General features: G+C 47.3%; 1 long non-coding RNA gene across 2 annotated transcripts; it reads right to left on the bottom strand.

Annotated features, from left to right (window-relative positions):
* Nucleotides 1-631: 631 nt before the first annotated feature.
* On the bottom strand, nt 632-3,164 carry LOC109745314 (uncharacterized). Of its 2 annotated transcripts, none has more exons than XR_005773243.3 (4): nt 2,924-3,164; nt 2,542-2,818; nt 2,350-2,432; nt 632-1,564 (listed from the first exon to the last, which is right to left on the bottom strand). It is a non-coding gene; the product is annotated as an uncharacterized lncRNA (long non-coding RNA). The 2 variants fall into 2 exon arrangements; XR_002228520.4 differs by having other exon boundaries at nt 632-1,561.
* Between the last annotated feature and the right edge of the window lie 18,875 nt (nt 3,165-22,039).

Here is a 22,039-nt window from a genome sequence, read left to right as displayed (position 1 = left end):
TCGCGGGCCCCAATTGGGCAATGTTGATGGAAGTTCAACCTAGCACAGGGGGAAGTTCAGGTCGAACAACTCAGGTAGTAAATTTGCAAAAAAAAAGCAATTTCATCACGACCCAAGTGCAAAAATCCGCCAACGAGCGAGATTCCTATTTAAAACGGGTATTTAGTTGCTAAAAACCGTTTCTAGATTACACTAACATCATATAGAACACGACTAACCAGAATAATTCGCGCCGGGAGTCACGGTTGCGAAGATAGCCCGAAGGTCGGGTTCCTACAGAGGGAAGTTCAGGCGTGTAACTCAGGAAGTTCATGTTGTGATCAGAATAATATTCTGATCCCGTGATCAGAATAGTGTTTATGTATGTATATATATATATATATATATATAGTTGCACCGTGATCTGGGCTACCCATCATTGCCTCTCCAATACGTGAATATAAAATGTGGAATACACTGTTGATGCCGTTTGTCTCTACGAACGGTGGAAAGCAACTCAGACGGCAGCGCTAAGGCGCAGTTACAGGTGGAGACAGACCCGTACCTGGACATGTGGTACAGGTAGTTGGTTTGGACGGCCCTCGCGTCAACCGTCCTGTCATGTCAGTGAAAATAAATGAAGGATGATACATAGATACTGATTCGGTTTCCTTAAAAAATTTAGATTCAGTTTCCGGTTCAAATAAATAAACAAATATAAATATGATCAAGTACGGATCATCAAGACATAAAAACTACTCTCTCCGTCCAGAAAAGTGTTCATTGTGTTTTTTGCAAAAAAAGAAAAAAATCTCATACGTTTAACCCCCTTGAAAAATCAACCCGTCTCCTTCCTTCCTCCTCGCTCGCCGGCGGGAGCCACCGTCGGGTCGAACGCCACCAACCACCTGCGCAGCCGCCACGGAGGCCGCCTGCGCAGCTCGACCACCGCAACCCACCTGCACTGCCCCACCACCGCCACCCACGGAAGCGACCAGCGCATCAACCGTCCGGCGCAGCGCCACCACCCACCTGCGCCGCTGCCACAGAGGCGACCACCACCGCCACTCGTAGGACCAGCCACTTTATCCGCTTCGGCCACCAGCGACGCGAAATTTTCTGGCCACTCCGGCCTCTGCTACTGCTGTTGTCTTCCTCGCCTCTGTTGTAGCTGGTGCTGCTAGGGTGGTGTAGAGCCCCCGATCATCGACTTTGATTTACTCAAGCGCCCCCACCTCTGCTGCTTGGTGGTGGTGGTTGAAAGGTAGAATGCCTGCTGAAATTGGTGTCATCTGGTGAAATTAAATTAGAACAGATCATCCAGTTTTGAACAAATGTGGTGGTGCAGATCATAAAATTTGAACATATTCACTGTAGCTTTGAACAAACTCATCCAAATTGTGGTGTTGCAGATCATCCCATTTCACTTTCAATTATTGAAATTGGATGATACTCCTTGCTTGTTCTCTAATTTGATCATATGTTGTACATGACCTCCGATGTGTGCCAAACACAGTTTCTGCAGCTGAACATGACCTCTGATGAAATTGATCAACTGATGCCAGCTACTCCAGTAATTTCCCTACTTCAGAAACGGTGGCATGAGAACAACGAGAATTGTCATTGTCAGATGAAACAACCAGAGTTGGTTGTGGCTTGCAAGAGTACATCCTACTGGACATATATAGCCAGCAGAGGTTATTCAGAACCATTAAATATAGGTTCTTCAGAACCAAAATGTCATTGTAGTTTCGGTACAAGAATTGATTGGTAGTGAGATGAGAACAACCACAAGAATTATCATTGTGATTGTGGTTTCAGAAAATAAAGTTTCTGCTGGCTAACTGAACCAGCAAACAAATAAAGGTTTTTTGAGTTTCGCTAGTATTGTCATTTTGCAATTAAAGTTAGATGAGAACAAGTCAATTACTGAATGTGTTTGCATGATTCAGTCAAGTTTCACCTATATCATTGTCATTGTCATTGAATGATTCATTCAAGTTTCACTATAATTTGATTTTGTAGTAAACATTGTGATTTAGTCAAGTTTCGCCCAGAATAACAAGTTAAATTTGACTATCAAATTTCACTCGTTTCTGTGTGTGCATGATTCAGTCAAGGTTCACTAGAATTTGATTTTGCAGTACCAGTTTCAAACAAGTTTCCGTGATTCTGTTAAATTGTCATTATCATTTTGCTGTGATCTTGTTTGAAACTAGTACCCCACCCATATCAACAGCTCTAAATTTGTGAAGGTACTGAATCGATCCACAACAACTTTGACACAAACCTGAAGGTACTGAATTCTAACAGGTTGTTGTGTTAATATCAACAGCTCTGAAATGTATGAAGGTACTGAACTAAACGTACCTGAATAAGTCATTGTTTGTACTGGAGAGCATGCCCGGTTAATGCTGGAGAAGCCTGAAAAGCATCCAAGTAATCTTCCTAACCTGGTATAGAAGAGATGTAATGTGTACAAAAAATCCAGCCCTTCACCATATATCCCAAATATGGTGAACTGAACTGAAACTAAATGGCCCGAGGGAGAAGTGGACCGACCTGCACGAAGTGGAGGTGTGCGCGGGGGTCGTCGAAGGGCACCAGCTTGTAGAAGGTGAACACCAAGAACTCCTCACTCAACGAGGTGCTAGGTGCATGCGGGGAGGGAGGAGCGGAGTCGGCTGCTATGGCCAGGGGCCCTCGGGGATGGACGCCTCGTTGGGCCGCCCCACAAAAAAGCCAAGCTTCAGATGTGGAACCAGCACGACATGGGGGAAGAAGGCGGCGCCGGCGTCAGAGAGGAGAGTGAGGAAGCTGGGCGAGTCGGACATGGCTACTGGAGAAAAAATCAACAGGTGTGGTGGGTTAGTAAGATGAGCGCTGCTAGTTCTATGGAAATGGCAGGTGATAGGGATAGGAGGTGGTGAGGGGATCTGTTTACCTTGCAGATTGCGCCGCTCAAAGGAGCCTTATACGCGGCGGCCTGATGAGTACGGCGGCGCCCGGGATGAGATCTTCTCCTTCTGGTGAAGGAGTAGCGAGATCCGTATGGCGGCCTGGAAGACTACGGCGGTGGCCGGGATGAGAGCTTCTTTTGGCGAACGAGTGATGAGATCCGTGTGGTGGGGGGTAGGCGGTGGAGGTGGAGCAGTGAGGCGAAATGCGTGGTGGGGGGAGAAGAGTCGAGAACGATCGACGTGTCCGTCAAACTCCGTCTGTGCCGACACGGCGTTAACGAGGCACGTCTGTTCGCACCGGTCGGACGTGGGCCAGGGGTCCATTTTCTAAATCCAAATACGCCAGAGAATACTTTTCTACACACGAATCGCGAGGCGCATGTGTGGTCCAGATTCCAGGTGCATCTGCACCCGGGAGCCAAATTGCTTTTCCGTATATATATATATATATAGGGTAGGTCTATTCTAATAACACCCTTAAGAGTCTTATTCTAATAACACCTAGTACCTTATTCTGCTAACACCCCCACCTCCACGCCGCTGCCCCTCCCCTCCCCTCCCCACCTTCTACTGCTGGAGCGGCCGGGAGAGCCGCCGCACCTCCCCTCCCTGCCTCCTTCCGCGGGAGCGGCCGGCAGCGGTGCCGCCCCTCCCCTCCCCGCTTTCTCCCCTCCCCTCCACACCTTCTACCGCAGCAGCGGGCTGCGCGGGTTCTTACCCAAATCACGCCATCCCCAGAGCCGGCGTGCACCCGCCACCTCCTCCCATGGATGTACATGCATCCCGGTTGACGAGGGCAACTGGTTCCAACGGTGAAGCTCGACCTTCCAGATCCATGGCAGCAGCTATGAGGGATGGCCTCAGAAGCAGAGCTCAGTTGCGGCCTTCCCATGCTCTTCGTCGATCTGCCCCGCCGCCGCGCCGGACGGTGCCGCCTTGCTTTCTCTCCTTCTTTTCCCTCCTTACCCTCACTCCATCTCTCTCGTGTCGTAGGTGAAGCCATGGCCATCTCAAAAATCTTGTCCACCCGCCGCTGCTCTGGATTCGGCCGTCACCATGGTTTCTCGTGTCAGATCCAGCCACCGTCAGCCAGATCCGGCGCCCAGCTAGCTGCCCGGACAATTTCTGCCACCTCGCCGTGTCTCACAGCAACGCGAGACGCCGCCATGCTCCCATCTTCCGCCCCTGCACCAGCAGCTGCTCAGGGCGTCGTCCCCCAAATGCAGCTCGGTTGCCGCTCCCCGTGCAGCTCGGGTGCTGCCTTCTCTCCTTTCCACTCGCCATGCCGCTTGGGGAGGAAAGGAGCGATGCCGGAGGAGCGCGCTCATGGCGGGGGCAGAAGGGAACAGGTGCAGTTCACCCCACCGAAGGAGGCAAGGAGCGCGACCGAGCTCCCTCGCCCGATGCCGGCGATTTTGGCTTCCTCGTGCAGTTCAACAGGGCCACCAATGGCCCTCCCGCGACGACCAGCTACAGGCAGTTTGGCCAGCAGCGATGGCCACCACTCTGCTCTCTCCTTCTTATCCACATGTGTTCATTCACACAGCAGTCTGGCAGCTCCACCAGCGGCATGTGCAGTTCACTCCATGCGAGGTGAGGTGCTCCTCCTCGATGGCCGAAGAGTTCATAAAAAGGATTGTGCCTCACAATATGCGGGTGTTGTGGTCCTGCGGCTCAGAGATGCTCGCGATGCCGTTCGGAGGTTGTGTGCGTGCAGTACGGCGAGCGCCATCTCTTCCCATTGGTAGATGAACCATGGTCGTGCCGCTCGGAAATGCTCGCCATGCGGTTTGGGGCTTGTGTGCGTGCAGTCGAGAGAGCGCCATCTCCATCTCTTCCCCTGTGGTCCGTCGACCATGGTTCTGCAGCTCGGAGACACTCGCCATGCGGTGCAGGGCTCATGCGTGTGCACTCCGGCAAGGGCCATCTCTTCCCCTGCAATCCGCCGACCATGACATGCAGTTTTGGCGACTCTCGCATGCGGTTCAGGGCTCGTTCGCGTGCAATCCGACGAGCGTCCGTGCACGTCTAAGTGCAGCGAGCGTCCATGCACAACAGCGCTCTACCACAACATTCAGATAAAGACGATTCCCCTAGTTTGGAAAATGAATAGCTCTAGAATCTACTCCTCACAATCGTTATATGCTGCTCTTAACTTGTGTGTGTGTGTGTGTTGTTATACTTGTCTTTAGCCCGTCTCTATGGCAGCTTCATGACCCCCTAGGTTGCATGTGTTCCTCTTGCTGTAGCTGGTAGTAGCTCATACTATTCTTTTGAAAAAACTTGACAATCTTGTAAAAGAAAAAGTATCTCTGACGCTTTGTGTTTGTTGTGCTCTAGACAAGAACATTGCACATTTATTATGTAACTGAGATTTCCAGAATAATCTAGGATAAACTATCTGATATGCTTCAAAGAAGAGTAGAAGCAAAAATTAAACAAGGTTGTTGCTGAAGCTTTTACATTGAGGACTGAGAGGAGCAGTTAAAATATTTTCCTTTCTTTTTGCCTTTTGGGAATTCACCTATTTTGCTCTGGAGTTGTCTTAAATATTTCGCTGTGATTGAGAAAAAGCTTTTGAAGTTCACTATCAAAATGAGCGACCCTGTGCTTCCAGTACGTCCAGAGAGCGCGTGCGGTTTGGCGGGGCAGGCACCGCATTGTGTGATTGCGTGCGGGCATTTAAAAATGTGCAGTGGGTTGTATTTTGTGTGTGATGATTGTAACGTGGAGACAGAAGAAAAGAAAGGGATGCAATTTTGTTACACCGCATCATGGGTTATTGCTCAGTTTGTAAAATCTTTCTTTGTAAAAGCAGTGCGCTCGGTGAACCGAAGAAGTATATTTTTTTGAAAGTATTGTAGTTCATTTTTAAAAATCCGCGTGGTCCGCTTTATAAAGTCTATGTGGTTCACTATGCAATTTTTTTAAAAAAAAATCAGTACACTTGAACTGTTCATGAGGTTCACTGGCCTCAGTCGTGTAGTCCAAAAATCCTCTATACTTAAAAAACAACAAGGAAAAACCATGCAGCTCACTTTGATTTATGCTGTGGTTCACTTCTCCCAAAAAATTGAATTGCACTCATGTGTAAAAAAATGCATTGGGAGTTGCAGTGCACTTCGTCATCGCGTGCGGTTCACTACACTCGGCCCGGTAGTTTAGATGAAACTACAAAATAAAATGTTAGAAAAATATATTAAAAATAATGAATGGATATGTATGTTTTGAAGCTCACTTTGTTCTCTCACGAAGTTCGCCATAAAACTCCTTTGTGGTTCACTTGGTGATCCGAAACAAAATCACCTCGAAAAGCAGCTCACTTCTCATTACATATGGTTCACTTGCTCAGTCCATGCGGTCCACTCGCCCGGTCTACGCACGTAAAAAATAGTGAGTTTGAAAAAAAAACTCACGCGGCTCATTTTCGGTAGTGTCGCGGCCCGTTTACGGTAGTCTCGAGGTTCACTTTTCGATAGTGTTGCGGTTCACCAACGATCGACATGAAGTGCACTCCACCTCATTTGGAAAATTTTACGTCCCACAAAAAAGAAATCATGCAGTGCACCTGTCTGTCCGATGAAGTGCGGTTTTTAGTCTGAAGCAGTGCACTCCACCTCGTTTGGGAAAGTTTACGTCCCACAAAAAAAGAAATCATGCAGTGCACTTGTCTATCCAATTAAGTGCGGTTTTTAGTCTAAATAAGTGCGGTTTTCTGTTTCAGTACGGCCCGTTTACGGTAGTGTCGAGGTTCACTTTTCATAGTATTGCGGTTCACCAACACTCGGCATGAAGTGCACTCCACCTCGTTTAGGAAAATATACATCCCACAAAAAAGAAATCATGCAGTGCACTTGTTTGTCCGACGAAGTGCAGTTTTTAGTCTAAAAGAAGTGTGGTTTCTGTCTGATGCAGTACATACGACGATTTTGGTGTCGCGGAAAAACAGAGTGTCCGCATTTCGTTAAAATCAAAATTGCTCCTAAACCGTACGGAATCGGAGAGAGTGTTCTACATGAAAAAGTTGCACCTCATCGATATATTTCCAATGGCATACAATTTGAATCATTTCGACCAGTGGTTTGTAAAAATTTCGCGAAAAACGGCCGCTGTCTCTCGTCGTCAACCGCACAATTTTCAAAATTAACTAAAACCATATGGAACCTCAAAACTATTTCAACATACGAAAGTTGCGCCTTGTCCGTAGCTTTCCAATGGCGTATCATACGCCTCATTTCGACAAACGGTTAGAAAACTAGAGTGAAAACAGTACCGAAAATTTGAATTTTTTTGAAAAACAGAATTCCGCGATTTAGTAATTTGAAACTGCTCTTAAACCGTAATGAATTAGAGAAAAAAATAGATATCAAAAATATGCGCCTCGATGATATCTATCCAACGGTGTATCATTTGCTTAATTCCGACAAGTGGTTTAGAAAAAAAACATGAAAAAACGCTCGCTGCCACTCGTTGTGGTCCGCACCATTTTCAAAACTGCTCTTAAACCGTGCGGAATCTCGAAAAGTGTTCAACATGTCGAAGTTGCGCCCAATCCATAGATTTCCAACGGTATATTATACGCCTCGTTCCGATAAATGGTTAAAAAACTAGAGCGAAAACAGTACCGAAAAAACACGGCGTGCAGTTTTTTTGCGACGGGAAGTTCACTCGCGTGAGTAGTGCAGCACACTTGGTTCAAACAATGACGTGCACTTGCGTTGAGCGTGCAGTACGGAAGTGTTATCAGAATAGTTATTCTGCTAATATTAGCAGAATAGGCGGGTTGTGTACTTACAACCCAAACACATTTAATCAAATATCACGTCCCAAGAACATTGGCCCTCTACTATTCGGGCCCCTGCCAGGACGTCGTCGAAGTACCTCTCCGGCTTGCGATGGTCCTTGCCTTGGGCGGACCTGCGGTCGCCATGCCGGTGGCCTTCATCTTCGCCCATTGCATCTTGACGCGGGCGAAGGCCATCCGAGCACCCTCTATGCAGGCCGAACGCTTTATAGCATCAATTCGGGGCCGCGCATCGACGAGCCGCTTCACCAAACCGAAGTAGATGCTAGGAATGGGTTCGGCCGGCCAGAGTTGGACTATTAAATCCTTCATGGCCAAGCCCGCCACCCTATGCAGCTCCATTATCTGCTTCAGCTGGTCGTTCAGAGGCGTCGGGTGCTTCGGCGCGAGAAATTGCCACCAGAACAACTTCTTGGTCGAATTCCCCTCCTGGGCTCGGAAGAACTGCACTGCATCAGCGGCACTCCTCGGCGGATCCGCAAATGCGTCTGGAGAACTCCACACTCGTGTGAGCAAAGCATACCTATGACCTCCAAAAATACTCTACAAAAGAAAGGCCTTACCAGCCGCTATCTGCTTTGCCTGATGGATCTCCTTGCGAGCACTTCGGGACTCGACCCGTGCCGCCTTAGCATCATGGAAAGCCTTGGCAAGTTCGGTGGACAAGGCCGAAGTCTTCTCCTCTAAAGCCTCGCATTTGCCGATGGCATCCTTCAGCTCCTGCTCCACTTCGGCCACCCGAGCTTCGTGTTGGCGGCGGGTGGCCTGCTCGGTCTTCAGTTCTGCAGCCGCTTTGTCAGCGGCTGCCTTATTCGCCTCCACCTCTTTCTTGGCCTGGGTAAGGGCACCTTTAAGGGTCTCGACCTCGGTTGCGCCAACTATGCTCATAATCACAGCATTACATGAGTTCATCTCCGAATACACATATCACTTCTGATGTACAACTAAGCTTCTAACATTATACGCATACCTTGCGTCTCATTGAACCGCTTGTTAATGCGGTCGATTTCTTCATTGGCCACCTTAAGTTTCCGATTGAGTTCGGAAACTTCTGCGGCCTGGGCGGTTGCCACCAATAGGGAAGCCTGTTACAAAAATAGATCAGTATGTTAAACTCTCTCGAATACTATGTGGATCCTCTGTCCGTTTTCTCTTAAAACGGACAGAGCCTCAGGGGCTACTATCTATACACAGGTATATTCCTTTATATGGAAAAGTGTTTTGAGCATTACGTCGCATACCTCAAAGCCTATCAGTAGGCTGGTGAAGGCTTCGTTCAGTCCGCTCTTGGCAGACTGAACCTTCTCTACCACCACACCCATCAGGGTGCGGTGGTCCTCCATGATGGAAGCATGTTGCACTGCTTCCTCCAGAGCGTTGGGCGCCTCCGAATTAGTGGACGTCGCAGATGGAGCGAATGCTCCTCCCCCTCTTTCAAAGGGGGCTGCCCGCCCGATCCCGGAGCTACGTTGGCCTCCGGAATGGTGTCCGGCTGGGGTCCGGATTGTTGGGGGTCCTCACCGTCGGCTGCCATAGGAGGTCGCCTCCCTAGCTCTTCGGTGACCGAGGTGTTTACCTCGGGCGCTTTCTCGACAGCCTCGCCCGCAGCCCCTCGGCTAGGAGAGGTCCTTCGGGATAACACCTCGGTGTCATCCAGGGTGACAGGCGAGGGGGCTCGTGGCGGCATCTCGCTCTCTGCCATCTCGGGTGGCAGAGAGTTCCCTCTGATAATGGAGTGCTCGGATGCTCGCGTGGAGGGCTGAGAGGCAAAATAACAAAATAACTTACATAATGGAGATAGGAAGGCCGAAGATAAACAGGGAGTATCTGAATACTTACGATTCGGCCAGGGGCTTCACCCTGGGAGGCTTTTTGGGGGCCAGTTCGGCATGTGAATCCGAACTGTCCTAGAGGATCACCTTTCCTCTCTTGGGCACCTCCCCTTTTGGGTCTTCGGAGGTCACCCTCTTCTTCCTCCCCTTATGAGGGGAGTCGCTTTCCACCTCCTCCTCCTCTTCTTCTTCTTCCTCATCTCCCTCATGGGAGGAGAGGGCTTCAGTCTCTCCGGACACTGTGTCTGAAGGACCCTTGTGGTGGGGGCCACCCTTGGCCTCCTTGCCCTTCTTCTTCTTTGCCTTCTTCTCTGGCACTTGATACGACGCCGGGACCAGCATCTCCGTTAGCTGGGGGGTGATCGGGTTCTCCGGTAACGGCGCCGGACAATTGATCCGCTCCGCCTTCGCTGTCCAGCCCTGTACGGAAAGAGGATAACATAATCTTCATCACATCTGAAGTGTTAGCCAAATAAGTCTTTGAAATTATTATGCTTACGCTGAGGCCGGGTTCTCGCTGTCGAGTCCGATGTCCTCGGTCTTCATCGGCCAACTCTTCTCGGCCTTAAAAAGTTGCTTCCATATATCTTCGTGCGTGGTGCTGAAGAAGCGCTTCAAGGTCCGTGGTTCTTCCGGATTGAACTCCCACATGGGGGAGGCCCGGAGTTGGTAGGGGAGGACACGGCGGAAGAGCATCACTTGGATCACGTTTGTGAGACCAGTGTTTTTTCCCAAGACAATGGAGATGCGCTTTTGCAGAATCATCACCTCCGGCTGGGACCCCCAATCAAGGCCCTTGGCAGTCCATGAGGTGAGTCTCGTGGGGGGGTCCGGATCTGAAGTAGGTGTGGCCGCCCACTTGGCGTTGCGGGGTTTAGTGATGTAGAACCACTCCTGCTGCCACACCTTGACTGTCTCCACAAAAGCCCCCTTGGGCCAGACGGCGTTGGAAAGCTTGCTCAGCATAGCACCGCTGCAGAACGCGTGCTGCCCATCGACCACCTTCGGCTTCAAATTGAAGACCTTGAGCCATAGGCCGAAGTTTGGAGGGATGCGAAGTAGAGCCTCACACACTACGATGAACGCCGATATGTGGAGGAAGGAATTCGAGGCTAGATCATGGAAATCTAGCCCGTAATAGAACATGAGGCCTCAGACAAAGGGATTGAGGGGAAACCCTAGCCTGATACGTCTCCAACGTATCTATAATTTGTATTGCTCCATGCTATTATATATTCTGTTTTGGATGTTTAATGGGCTTATTTATACACTTTTATATTATTTTGGGACTAACCTATTAACCCAAGGCCCAGTGCAAATTGCTACTTTTTTTGCTATTTCAGTGTTTCGCAGAAAAAGAATATCAAACGGGGTCCAAACGGAATGAAACCTTCGGGAGCGTGATTTTTGGAACAAACGTGATCCAGAGGACTTGGAGTGGACGTCAAGCAATCAACGAGGAGGCCACGAGGCAGGGGGGCACGCCTACCCCCTGGGCGCGCCCTCCACCCTCGTGGGCCCCTCGTGGCTCCACCGACCTACTTCTTCCTCCTATATATACCTATGTACCCCCAAACCATCGAGGAGCACCACGAAACCTAATTCCACCGCCACAACCTTCTATACCCGTGAGATCCCATCTTGGGGCCTTTTCCGGCGCTCCGCCGGAGGGGGAATCGATCATGGAGGGCTTCTACATCAACACCATAGCCTCTCCGATAATGTGTGAGTAGTTTACCACAGACCTTCGGGTCCATAGTTATTAGCTAGATGGCTTCTTCTCTCTCTTTGGATCTCAATACAAAGTTCTCCTCGATCTTCTTGGAGATCTATTTGATGTAACTCTTTTTGCGGTGTGTTTATCGAGATCCGATGAATTGTGGGTTTATGATCAAGATTATCTATGAACAATATTTGAATCTTCTCTGAATTCTTTTATGTATGATTGGTTATCTTTGCAAGTCTCTTCGAATTATCAGTTTTGTTTGGCCTACTAGATTGATCTTTCTTGCAATGGGAGAAGTGCTTAGCTTTGGGTTCAATCATGCGGTGCTCGATCCCAGTGATAGTAGGGGAAACGACACGTATTGTATTATTGCCATCGAGGATAAAAAAATGGTGTTTATATCATATTGCATGAGTTTATCCCTCTACATCATGTCATCTTACCTAATGCGTTACTCTGTTCTTATGAACTTAATACTCTAGACGCATGCTGGACAGCGGTCGATGTGTGGAGTAATAGTAGTAGATGCAGGCAGGAGTCGGTCTACTTGTCACGGACGTGATGCCTATATACATGATCATGCCTAGATGTTCTCATAATTATGCACTTTTCTATCAATTGCTCGACAGTAATTTGTTCACCCACCGTAATACTTATGCTATCTTGAGAGAAGCCACTAGTGAAACCTATGGCCCCCAAATCTATTCTCCATTATATTAATCTCCTGTCAACAAGCTATTTCTTTCGCCGTTTATTTTGCTTTCTTTAATTTTAGTCTTTATCATAAAAATACCAAAAATATTATCTTCTCATCTCTATCAGATCTCACTTTTGCAAGTGGTCGTGAAGGGATTGACAACCCCTTTATCGCATTGGTTGCAAGGTTCTTATTTGTTTGTGTAGGTACGAGGGACTTGCGTGTTGCCTCCTACTGGATTGATACCTTGGTTCTCAAAAACTGAGGGAAATACTTACGCTACTTTGCTGCATCACCCTTTCCTCTTCAAGGGAAAACCAATGCAGTGCTCAAGAGGTAGCAACAAGGATTTCTGGCGCCGTTGCCGGGGAGTCTACGCACAAGTCAAGACATACCAAGTACCCATCACAAACTCTTATCCCTCGCATTACATTATTTGCCATTTGCCTCTCGTTTTCCTCTCCCCCACTTCACCCTTGCCGTTTTATTCGGCCTCTCTTTCCGTTTGCCTCTTTCCCATTGTTTTTCTTGTGCCATGGCAGAATCAAAAAGGGCCAAGGGCTCTCTCCATGGTTTTAATACTTTGGATAGTCCCTCTGTCCTCTCTAAGCTCATAAATAATGATGCTATGGAAAGACCTACCGGGGTTGTCAATGAGGGTTTGAATAATTTCGATGAAGATGATCCCAGAATTTTTCGTTATTTACTTGATGAGTCTTTGAAATATGTTTGGGATAGGCTTTTAAGGATCCGAGCTAGCTATGTGCCCCAATATCAAATTGAGGTTTACCTAAAAAGCTTTTATGTTGGCTTGCCCGCCTCGTTCAAGCAAGTTTTAGATTCTATTTTTGAAGAGGGTTTTCTTGAAGAGGATCCCATAGATACCTATGAAAAGATGAAAACTATATTTGGGCACCCTATAAGTGAGAAAGTTGAATCCACCTCTCTTTTGTGCTTTTACCAAAACGAAATTATCAAAGAGATGAAAGCTAGCTTAGATGCAAATTTCCGTAGCGTGCTTAATCTTTCTTCCACTATCAATGACCACCTGATTTATCAAATAGAAAGATAAATGCTATAGATAATAATTTTTCTCTTTTCTTTCCCAACACTAAAGATGGCAATACCTAGATCTATCCTTGCCTTTATACCTAGCTAGGGGCGTTAAATGATAGCGCTTGTTGGGAGGCAACCCAATTTTATTTTAGTTTTTTTTGCTTTTTGGTTCGTTTAGGAATAAATAATCCATCTAGCTTCTATTTAGATGTGGTTTTGTGTTTTAATTAGTGTTTGTGCCAAGTAGAACCTTTGGGAAGACTTGGGGAAAGTCTTTGCGATCTTGCTGTAAAAAATAGAAACTTTAGCGCTCACGAGATTGGCTTCAACGTTTTACTGGAGAGTGCTATTTAGTAGATTCTTTTGAAGATGATTAATAGATAAATTCCTCACGTCCAGAAATTTATTTTAGAATTTTTGGAGTTCCAGAAGTTTGCGTTAGTTACAGATTACTACAGACTGTTCTGTTTTTGACAGATTCTGTTTTTCGTGTGTTGTTTGCTTATTTTGATGAATCTATGGCTAGTAATGGAGTTTATGAACCATAGAAAAGTTGGAATACAGTAGGTTTAACACCAATATAAATAAAGAATGAGTTCATTACATTATCTTGAAGTGGTGTTTTGTTTTCTTTTGCTAACGGAGCTCACAAGATTTTCTGTTAAGTTTTGTGTTGTGAAGTTTTCAAGTTTTGGGTAAAGATTTAATGGATTATGGAACAAGGAGTGGCAAGAGCCTAAGCTTGGGGATGCCCAAGGCACCCCAAGGTAAAATCTAAGGACACCAAAAAGCCTAAGCTTGGGGATGCCCAGGAAGGCATCCCCTCTTTTGTCTTCGTCCATCGGTAACATTACTTGGAGCTATATTTTTATTCACCACATGATATGTGTTTTGCTTGGAGCGTCTTGTATGATTTGAGTCTTTTCTTTTTAGTTCACCACAATCATCCTTGCTGTACTCACCTTTTGAGAGAGACACACATTAATCGGAATTTATTAGAATACTCTATGTGCTTCACTTATATCTTTTGAGCTAAACAATTTTGCTCTAGAGCTTCACTTATATCTTTTAGAGCACGGTGGTGTTTATATTTTATAGAAATTATTGATCTCTCATGCTTCACTTATATCATTTTGAGAGTCCCTTAGAACAACATGGTAGTTTACAAAGTGCATTGAATAGTAAGAGAAGTTTGATACTTGATAGTTGTTTTGAGATATAAAGGTGCTAATATTAGAGGTGTGCTAGTTGAGCAATTGTGAAATTGAGAAATACTTGTGTTGAAGTTTGCAAGTCCCGTGTATGCACGTATGGTAAACGTTATGTGACAAATTTGAAGCATGAGGTGTTCTTTGATTGCTTTCCTTATGAGTGGCGGTCGGGGACAAGCGATGGTCTTTTCCTACCAATCTATCCCCTAGGAGCATGTGCGTAGTGCTTGGTTTTGATGACTTGGTAGATTTTTGCAATAAGTATGTGAGTTCTTCATGACTAATGTTGAGTCCATGGATTATACGCACTCTCACCCTTCCATCATTGCTAGCCTCTTCGGTACCGTGCATTGCCCTTTCTCACCTTGAGAGTTGGTGCAAACTTCGCCGGTGCATCCAAACCCCGTGATATGATACGCTCTATCACACATAAACCTCCTTATATCTTCCTCAAAACAGCCACCATACCTACCTATTATGGCATTTCCATAGCCATTCCGAGATATATTGCCATGCAACTTTCCACCGTTCCGTTTATTATGACACGCATCATCATTGTCATATCGCTTTGCATGATCATGTAGTTGACATCGTATTTGTGGCAAAGCCACCTTTATAATTCTTTCATACATGTCACTCTTGATTCATTGCATATCCCGGTACACCGCCGGAGGCATTCACATAGAGTCATATTTTGTTCTAAGTATTGAGTTGTAATCTTTGAGTTGTAAGTAAATAAAAGTGTGATGATCATCATTATTAGAGCATTGTCCCAAGTGAGGAAAGGATGATGGAGACTATGATTCCCCCACAAGTCGGGATGAGACTCCGGACGAAAAAAGAGAAATAAAAGAGGCCAAAAAAAGAGAAGAAGGCCCAAATAAAAAAATGAGAGAAAAAGAGAGAAGGGACAATGTTACTATCCTTTTACCACACTTGTGCTTCCAAATAGCACCATGATCTTCATGATAGAGAGTCTCCTATTTTGTCACTTTCATATACTAGTGGGAATTTTACATTATAGAACTTGGCTTGTATATTCCAATGATGGGCTTCCTCAAAATGCCCTAGGTCTTCGTGAGCAAGCAAGTTGGATGCACACCCACTTAGTTTATTTTGTTGAGCTTTCATATATTTATAGCTCTAGTGCATCCGTTGCATGGCAATCCCTACTCCTGGCATTGAAATCAATTGATGGGCATCTCCATAGCCCGTTGATTAGCCCCGTCAGTGTGAGACTTTCTCCCCTTTTGTCTTCTCACACAACCTCAATCATTATATTCTATTCCACCCATAGTGCTATGTCCATGGCTCGCGCTCATATATTGCGTAAAAGTTGAAAGAGTTTGAAAAGGCTAAGTATGAAACAATTGCTTGGCTTGTCATCGGGGTTGTGCATGATGAGAGCATTCTGTGTGACGAAAATGAAGCATAGCCAAACTATATGATTTTGTAGGGATAAGCTTTCTTTGGCTATGTTATTTTGATAAGACATAATTGCTTGGTTAGCATGCTTGAAGTATTATTATTTTTATGTCAATATTAAAATTTTATCTTGAATCTTTCGAATCTGAACATTCATGCCACAATAAATAAAATTACATTGAGAAACATGCTAAGTAGCATTCCACACCAAAAATTCTGTTTTTATCATTTATCTACTCGAGGACGAGCAGGAATTAAGCTTGGGGATGCTTGATACGTCTCCAACGTATCTATAATTTTTTATTGCTGCATGCTATTATATATATTCTGTTTTGGATGTTTAATGGGCTTATTTATACACTTTTATATTATTTTTGGGACTAACCTATTAACCCAAGGCCAAGTGCAAATTGCTGTTTTTTTGCCTATTTCTGTGTTTCGCAGAAAAAGAATATCAAACGGAGTCCAAACGGAATGAAACCTTCGGGAGCGTGATTTTTGGAACAAACGTGATCCAGAGGACTTGGAGTGGACGTCAAGCAATCAACGAGGAGGCCATGTCGTGGGCCCCTCGTGGATCCACCGACCTACTTCTTCCTCCTATATATACCTACGTACCCCCAAACCATCAAGGAGCACCACGAAAACCTAATTCCACCGCCACAACCTTCTGTACCCATGAGATCCCATCTTGGGGCGTTTTCCAGTGCTCCGCCGGAGGGGGAATCGATCACGTAGGGCTTCTACATCAACACCATAGCCTCTCCGATGATGTGTGAGTAGTTTACTACAGACCTTCGGGTACATAGTTATTAGCTAGATGGCTTCTTCTCTCTCTTTGGATCTCAATACAAAGTTCTCCTCGATCTTCTTGGAGATCTATTCGATGTAACCCTTTTTGCGGTGTGTTTGTCGAGATCCAATGAATTGTGGGTTTCTGATCAAGATTATCTATGAACAATATTTGAATCTTCTTTGAATTCTTTTATGTATGATTGGTTATCTTTGCAAGTCTCTTCGAATTATCAGTTTGGTTTGGCCTACTAGATTGATCTTTCTTGCAATGGGAGAAGTGCTTAGCTTTGGGTTCAATCATGCGGTGCTCGATCCCAGTGACAGTAGGGGAAACGACACGTATTGTATTGTTGCCATCGAGGATAAAAAGATGGGGTTTATATCATATTGCATGAGTTTATCCCTCTACATCATGTCATCTTACCTAATGCGTTACTCTGTTCTGATGAACTTAATACTCTAGATGCATGCTGGACAGCGGTCGATGTGTGGAGTAATAGTAGTAGATGCAGGCAGGAGTCGGTCTACTTGTCACAGACGTGATGCCTATATACATGATCATGCCTAGATATTCTCATAATTATGCACTTTTCTATCAATTGCTCGACAGTAATTTGTTCACCCACCGTAATACTTATGCTATCTTGAGAGAAGCCACTAGTGAAACCTATGGCCTCTGGGTCTATTCTCCATTATATTAATCTCCCGTCAACAAGCTATTTCTTTCGCCGTTTATTTTGCTTTCTTTACTTTTAGTCTTTATCATAAAAATACCAAAAATATTATCATCTCTATCAGATCTCACTTTTGCAAGTGGCCGTGAAGGGATTGACAACCCCTTTATCGCGTTGGTTGCAAGGTTCTTATTTGTTTGTGTAGGTACGAGGGACTTGCGTGTGGCCTCCTACTGGATTGATACACTGGTTCTCAAAAACGGAGGGAAATACTTACGCTACTTTGCTGCATCACCCTTTCATCTTCAAGGGAAAACCAACGCAGTGCTTAAGAGGTAGCATAGCCCTCAGAGGAAATGAGGAATGAATACGACCCTCTCTTTGGGCTCCGAAATGGGGATGACCTGATCTTTGTCAGGGAGCCTGTGCGCGATATTCGCGGACAGATAGCCCGCGCTCCGGAGCTCCTTGATGTCCTTCTCGGTGACGGAGGAGGTCTCCCACTTGCCCTTGGAACCGGATCTAGCCATGGCTGGGGAGGGTGGTGGCGGTGGGAAAGATTGAAGTTTTGGGTGCTGGAGCTCGAGGATGGGAAGGAAGGAGCTAGAAGAAGGTGTGGGTAAGAAAGAAGGGATTTTTTACCCTCTTATAGGCGGTGAAATACCCAACGGCCCCCACTTAAGCCTTAAAACTCGTCTGTTCCCAAAGAGATCGTGTGAAAGGCGCGGTTGGATGACCCAAAACCGTATTGATGAGAATCCCGCAATGGGTGGGCACGATCTCTGTTTTGATAAGACGTGCCAACGGAGGCTAAGCCTCAAAACACGAAACAGGAGGCGTGAAAACGGTTCGAAATGACAAAGAGCCAAGTGTGATGCTTCACTGAAAAAGTTGTCAGTAAAAGACATAGTTTTATTTTGACATCCTGCCTTCATGGCTAAGAGCATCTCCAGCCGCGCCCCCAACAGGCCCCCCCAGGCGAATTTTTAGCGCCGGTGTCCGAAAATCGGCCCAGTCGCAACCCCAGGATCTCGCTTAGCGCCGGTTTGGGTGAAATACAGAGCCGGCGATCCCGCCCCGAACCCAAGCTGCCGGGTGTCGCCTGGGCGCGCCGGCACAAGCGAAAAGCGGCATGGGGCCGCTCCGTTGGCGACTGAAGCCCTTTCCTGCCATTTTCTCCCGCTTTCCCCCTAGGCTCCCCTCTCTTCTCCATTCCTCCCGCCAAATGCTCGGCTCCTCCCGCCAAACGCTCGCCTCCTCCCGCCAAACGCCCGCCATGCCGCCGAAGAAGTACGTGATGCCACGCGCCGCGACGGATCCCACAGCCGCCGCCGCCCAGCCGAAGCAAAGGAAGCCGAAGGCACCGCTATCCAAGCCCCCTGGCATGAGCAACGCCGAGTGGAAGGCGGATGTGGAGCGCCGGGAGGCCGTCACCGCCGACAGGCGCAACAGGGCGAAGAAGGCCAGGGAAAAAGCAGCGCACGTTGCGGCAGCGGCAGCGGCGAAACAAGCGGAGGCGGCGCGCGCGGCGATGATGAATCCACCCTGTGGGCACCCGTACACGGCCTCGAGCCAGCAAAGCGTCGGCTCTCTGGCCGGGTTCTCGTCGTCGCCGCACCCATGGAGCATGTCGTCGCCGAGCTATGCCGATGGGGACGCCCATGGTGGCTTCAACCCCAACATCACCTTCCCCCATGGGCGCCCTGTCCAGCGCACGCTGTCACATCCCTAGTTTTGGTATGACCTAGACTAGCTAGTCATGTGTGCATCATGTTTAAATTTCAATGAATTTGAAATGGGGACATGTGAAAGCCTCAGAAATCATTTCTGAAAATGACCAAGATAAAATTGCTTCAACTAGGTCCAAGAAAATGTTCATGTTTCTCTCTGAAAATATTGGCCAGAGAAAAAAATCGAAACCAATATTTTTAGGAGCTCATAAATATTTATTTTGGGCATATGGAGTTAATGCAATAACTATTTGCAATGGATTTATATTTGCTATATATAAAATATGAATCCAATAATCCTGAAAACCTGTGAGTGGCTTTGAATATATTTTATCAAGCCACATAAATATTTTCAGAAGCTACTAAAGTGATTTGGTCTGCGAATCAAATGAAAACAGAAATGAAGTATTAGAAAACAGAAACAGAAATGTGGAAAAGAAGGAACTAACCTGGCCCAGCTTACCTGCACCTGTAGCAGCCCAACACCGTTGCTGGCCCAGCCCACCAAGGGTGCCGTGGTCATCTTCAACCTCTGCCAGTAGGCAGAGGCGAAGTCGCACGCTCGCACGCAGAGTCCTCCACCTCCCGCTTCACCGTGGCAGCCTCCTAGGCCTTCGAACCGCGCCATAGAGACGCCCATCACCTTCCCCCTCACTCCCCCATCTCTCTGCTGCCTCTCTAGCCCTGCTCCACACGCAGCCCGAGCACCACCAAGAGCACGCCGCAGCCGTACGCGTAGCCACCGTCGATGAACCACCGCTGCAGCGTGTTCCAAAGCTCCGCCGCCGAGCACTACTTCACCAGGTCAAAGATCAAGACCTCGGACGCCCTCAGGCGACGCCATCGGGCTCTCCTTCATCGCCTCTGCCCGCTGCCCGCTGCAATGGGTTCGCGGGCTCCAGTGCGTCCCCGCCCTTGCCGCTGGCTCCGTTCGAAGCGCTGTGAGCTTCTGCTCCTCCCTATATGCTTTCCCCCTCCATTCTCGTCCGCTAGCTGCCGTCCCCGCGACCCGTACCCCGACCGCCGCGGTTGTCGTCGTCGCCGTTGTTCCCGGCCTCCCCGCGCCAACAGCCTGCACCACTGGACGCGGCACACTCCCAGCCTTCGAACGCACCTTTCCGTGCGTCGATCCGACGCCGGACGACGATTCCCGAAGCCCTCCGCCCTAGCCTTTGGTCACCAGCGGCTAACCGCCGGTGGGTTTGACCCAAACCCACCGGGTTTGACCTCCCCTGGCTCACTGACATGTGGGTCTAGCCCGCCTAATTAACCGGGGATTAGCTTAAGTTAAAACGCTAACTAACCCAGTTAGTTAGGTTAGTCACTTACACGCGGGACCCACTGGTCAGTTTGACCTGGGCCGCCCGTTGACCTGATGACGTCAGCATGATGTCATGTTGGCGCAGTAAACTCTTTTCTGGAATTAGTTTAATTCTAAAATAACCAGGAAATTCCAGAAAATAGTTAAAACTTCTAAAAATCATAGAAATTCAACCGTAACTCGAAATGAAATAAATTATATATGAAAAATGATCAGAAAAATATGAGGAATCTGTTTATGGCTTTTTCATGCATGTTTGACCAACCAAAAGTTGCTGTATATGACAATTTGATTAAATGGCATTTGAAATGCCTTGCATGGAGTTTGAATTTGAACCCTTGGTTCAAACCAACTTTATTTAATCTGGCTGCTAGTTGCATTAGCTCAAACCACAACATATTGCCATGTCATGATTATGCATCATATTGTGCGTTGCATTGATCATGTTTCTTCTCTGTTTGCCGATGTTGCTCCCCCTCGGAAGACGTTGTTCTGGCGTTGTGATCGTTGACACTGATGAAGACTCAATGCTATCTTCAAAAGTGCCAGGCAAGCAAAACCCCCTTGTTCATTCTGATACGATCCCACTCTCTCGCTCCTGCTCTCTTTTACTGCATTAGGACAACAACGATTCATCTGTTACTTGTTGCGGTAGTTGAACCCCTTATCCTCTGCATGACCTGTCATTGCCACAGTAAATAGATGAAACCCACTAGCATGAGTAGGAGTTGTTTGAGCCCTGATGTGCCTACTCATTCATGCTTGTTTGTCGTGCCTGCTATTGCTTAGAGTTGTGTCAGGTCTGATTCATCGGGAATGAATTGGAATGTGGTGAACATGTCCTACTATTGAGAGCTAAGTGTGTGAACACGATTTGGTAAAGGTAGCGGTGAGAGGCCATGTGGGAGTACATGGTGGGTTGTCTCATTGCAGCCGTCCTCAGGAACTGAGTTCTGTGTTTGTGATCCATGAACAGCTACTACCACGCATTGGAATGCTTAAGTGCCCCTCTCGACTTATTAATCGCCTAGATCTCTGTCCAGGAGTTGCAACTAGTTTCTGGTGTTTGTAGGATATGTGTTGGGGGCCGTGCGTAGCGCTCACCCTAGGGGTGGGCTATGTTGCGGTAGAGACACGAGGCACGGTGTACCGGGACGCCCGTTTGGTGCCTCGGGAACCCTGCTCTCATCGTTTGGGGCCGTGAGCGACACCCCGGCCGGATCTCCTTGCGGATGGAACCCGAATAGGCGATAAACCTGGACTAGAGACTTGTGTGGTTAGTCAGGTCGTGGCCGACTCCCTCGCCAGGCTTCCGCTTGAAGGTTGCCGAGATACACGACGTGTACATGGTGGTAAGTGGCGAGAGCATGTGTGAAGAAGTACACCCCTGCAGGGTTAACATCATCTATTCGAATAGCCGTGTCCGCGGAAAAGGACTTCTGGGTTGCCTGTACAGTTCATAGACAAGTGAAAGTGGATACTCTAAAATGCGCAAGATACGCGTGAGTGCTATGGATGGCGTTCTCGTAGGAAGACGGGAGCGGATCCATAGTGGTGTGTTGATATGGTGAATATGTGGACTCGTGTGCGCCACCTCAAAAGAGTTACTTGCAGTCATAGTTCAGGATAGCCACCGAGTCAAAGCTGGCTTGCTGCAATCAAACTCCACCCCCCTTTGTTGATACCGATGCATATGTAGATAGATCTGATGTAAGTCTTGCTGGGTACATTTGTACTCACGTTTGCCTATTTTATGTTTTTGCAGAGAGATGTCAGTCTCGCTAGTAGTTCCACGTGGACTTCGACGTTTAGCTTGTTACCTCAGCTAC

The sequence above is a fragment of the Aegilops tauschii genome, chromosome 3, assembly GCF_002575655.3.
Source record: "Aegilops tauschii subsp. strangulata cultivar AL8/78 chromosome 3, Aet v6.0, whole genome shotgun sequence".
NCBI classification, from domain to species: domain Eukaryota; kingdom Viridiplantae; phylum Streptophyta; class Magnoliopsida; order Poales; family Poaceae; genus Aegilops; species Aegilops tauschii.
This window is presented reverse-complemented; position numbering and strand designations above follow the sequence as displayed.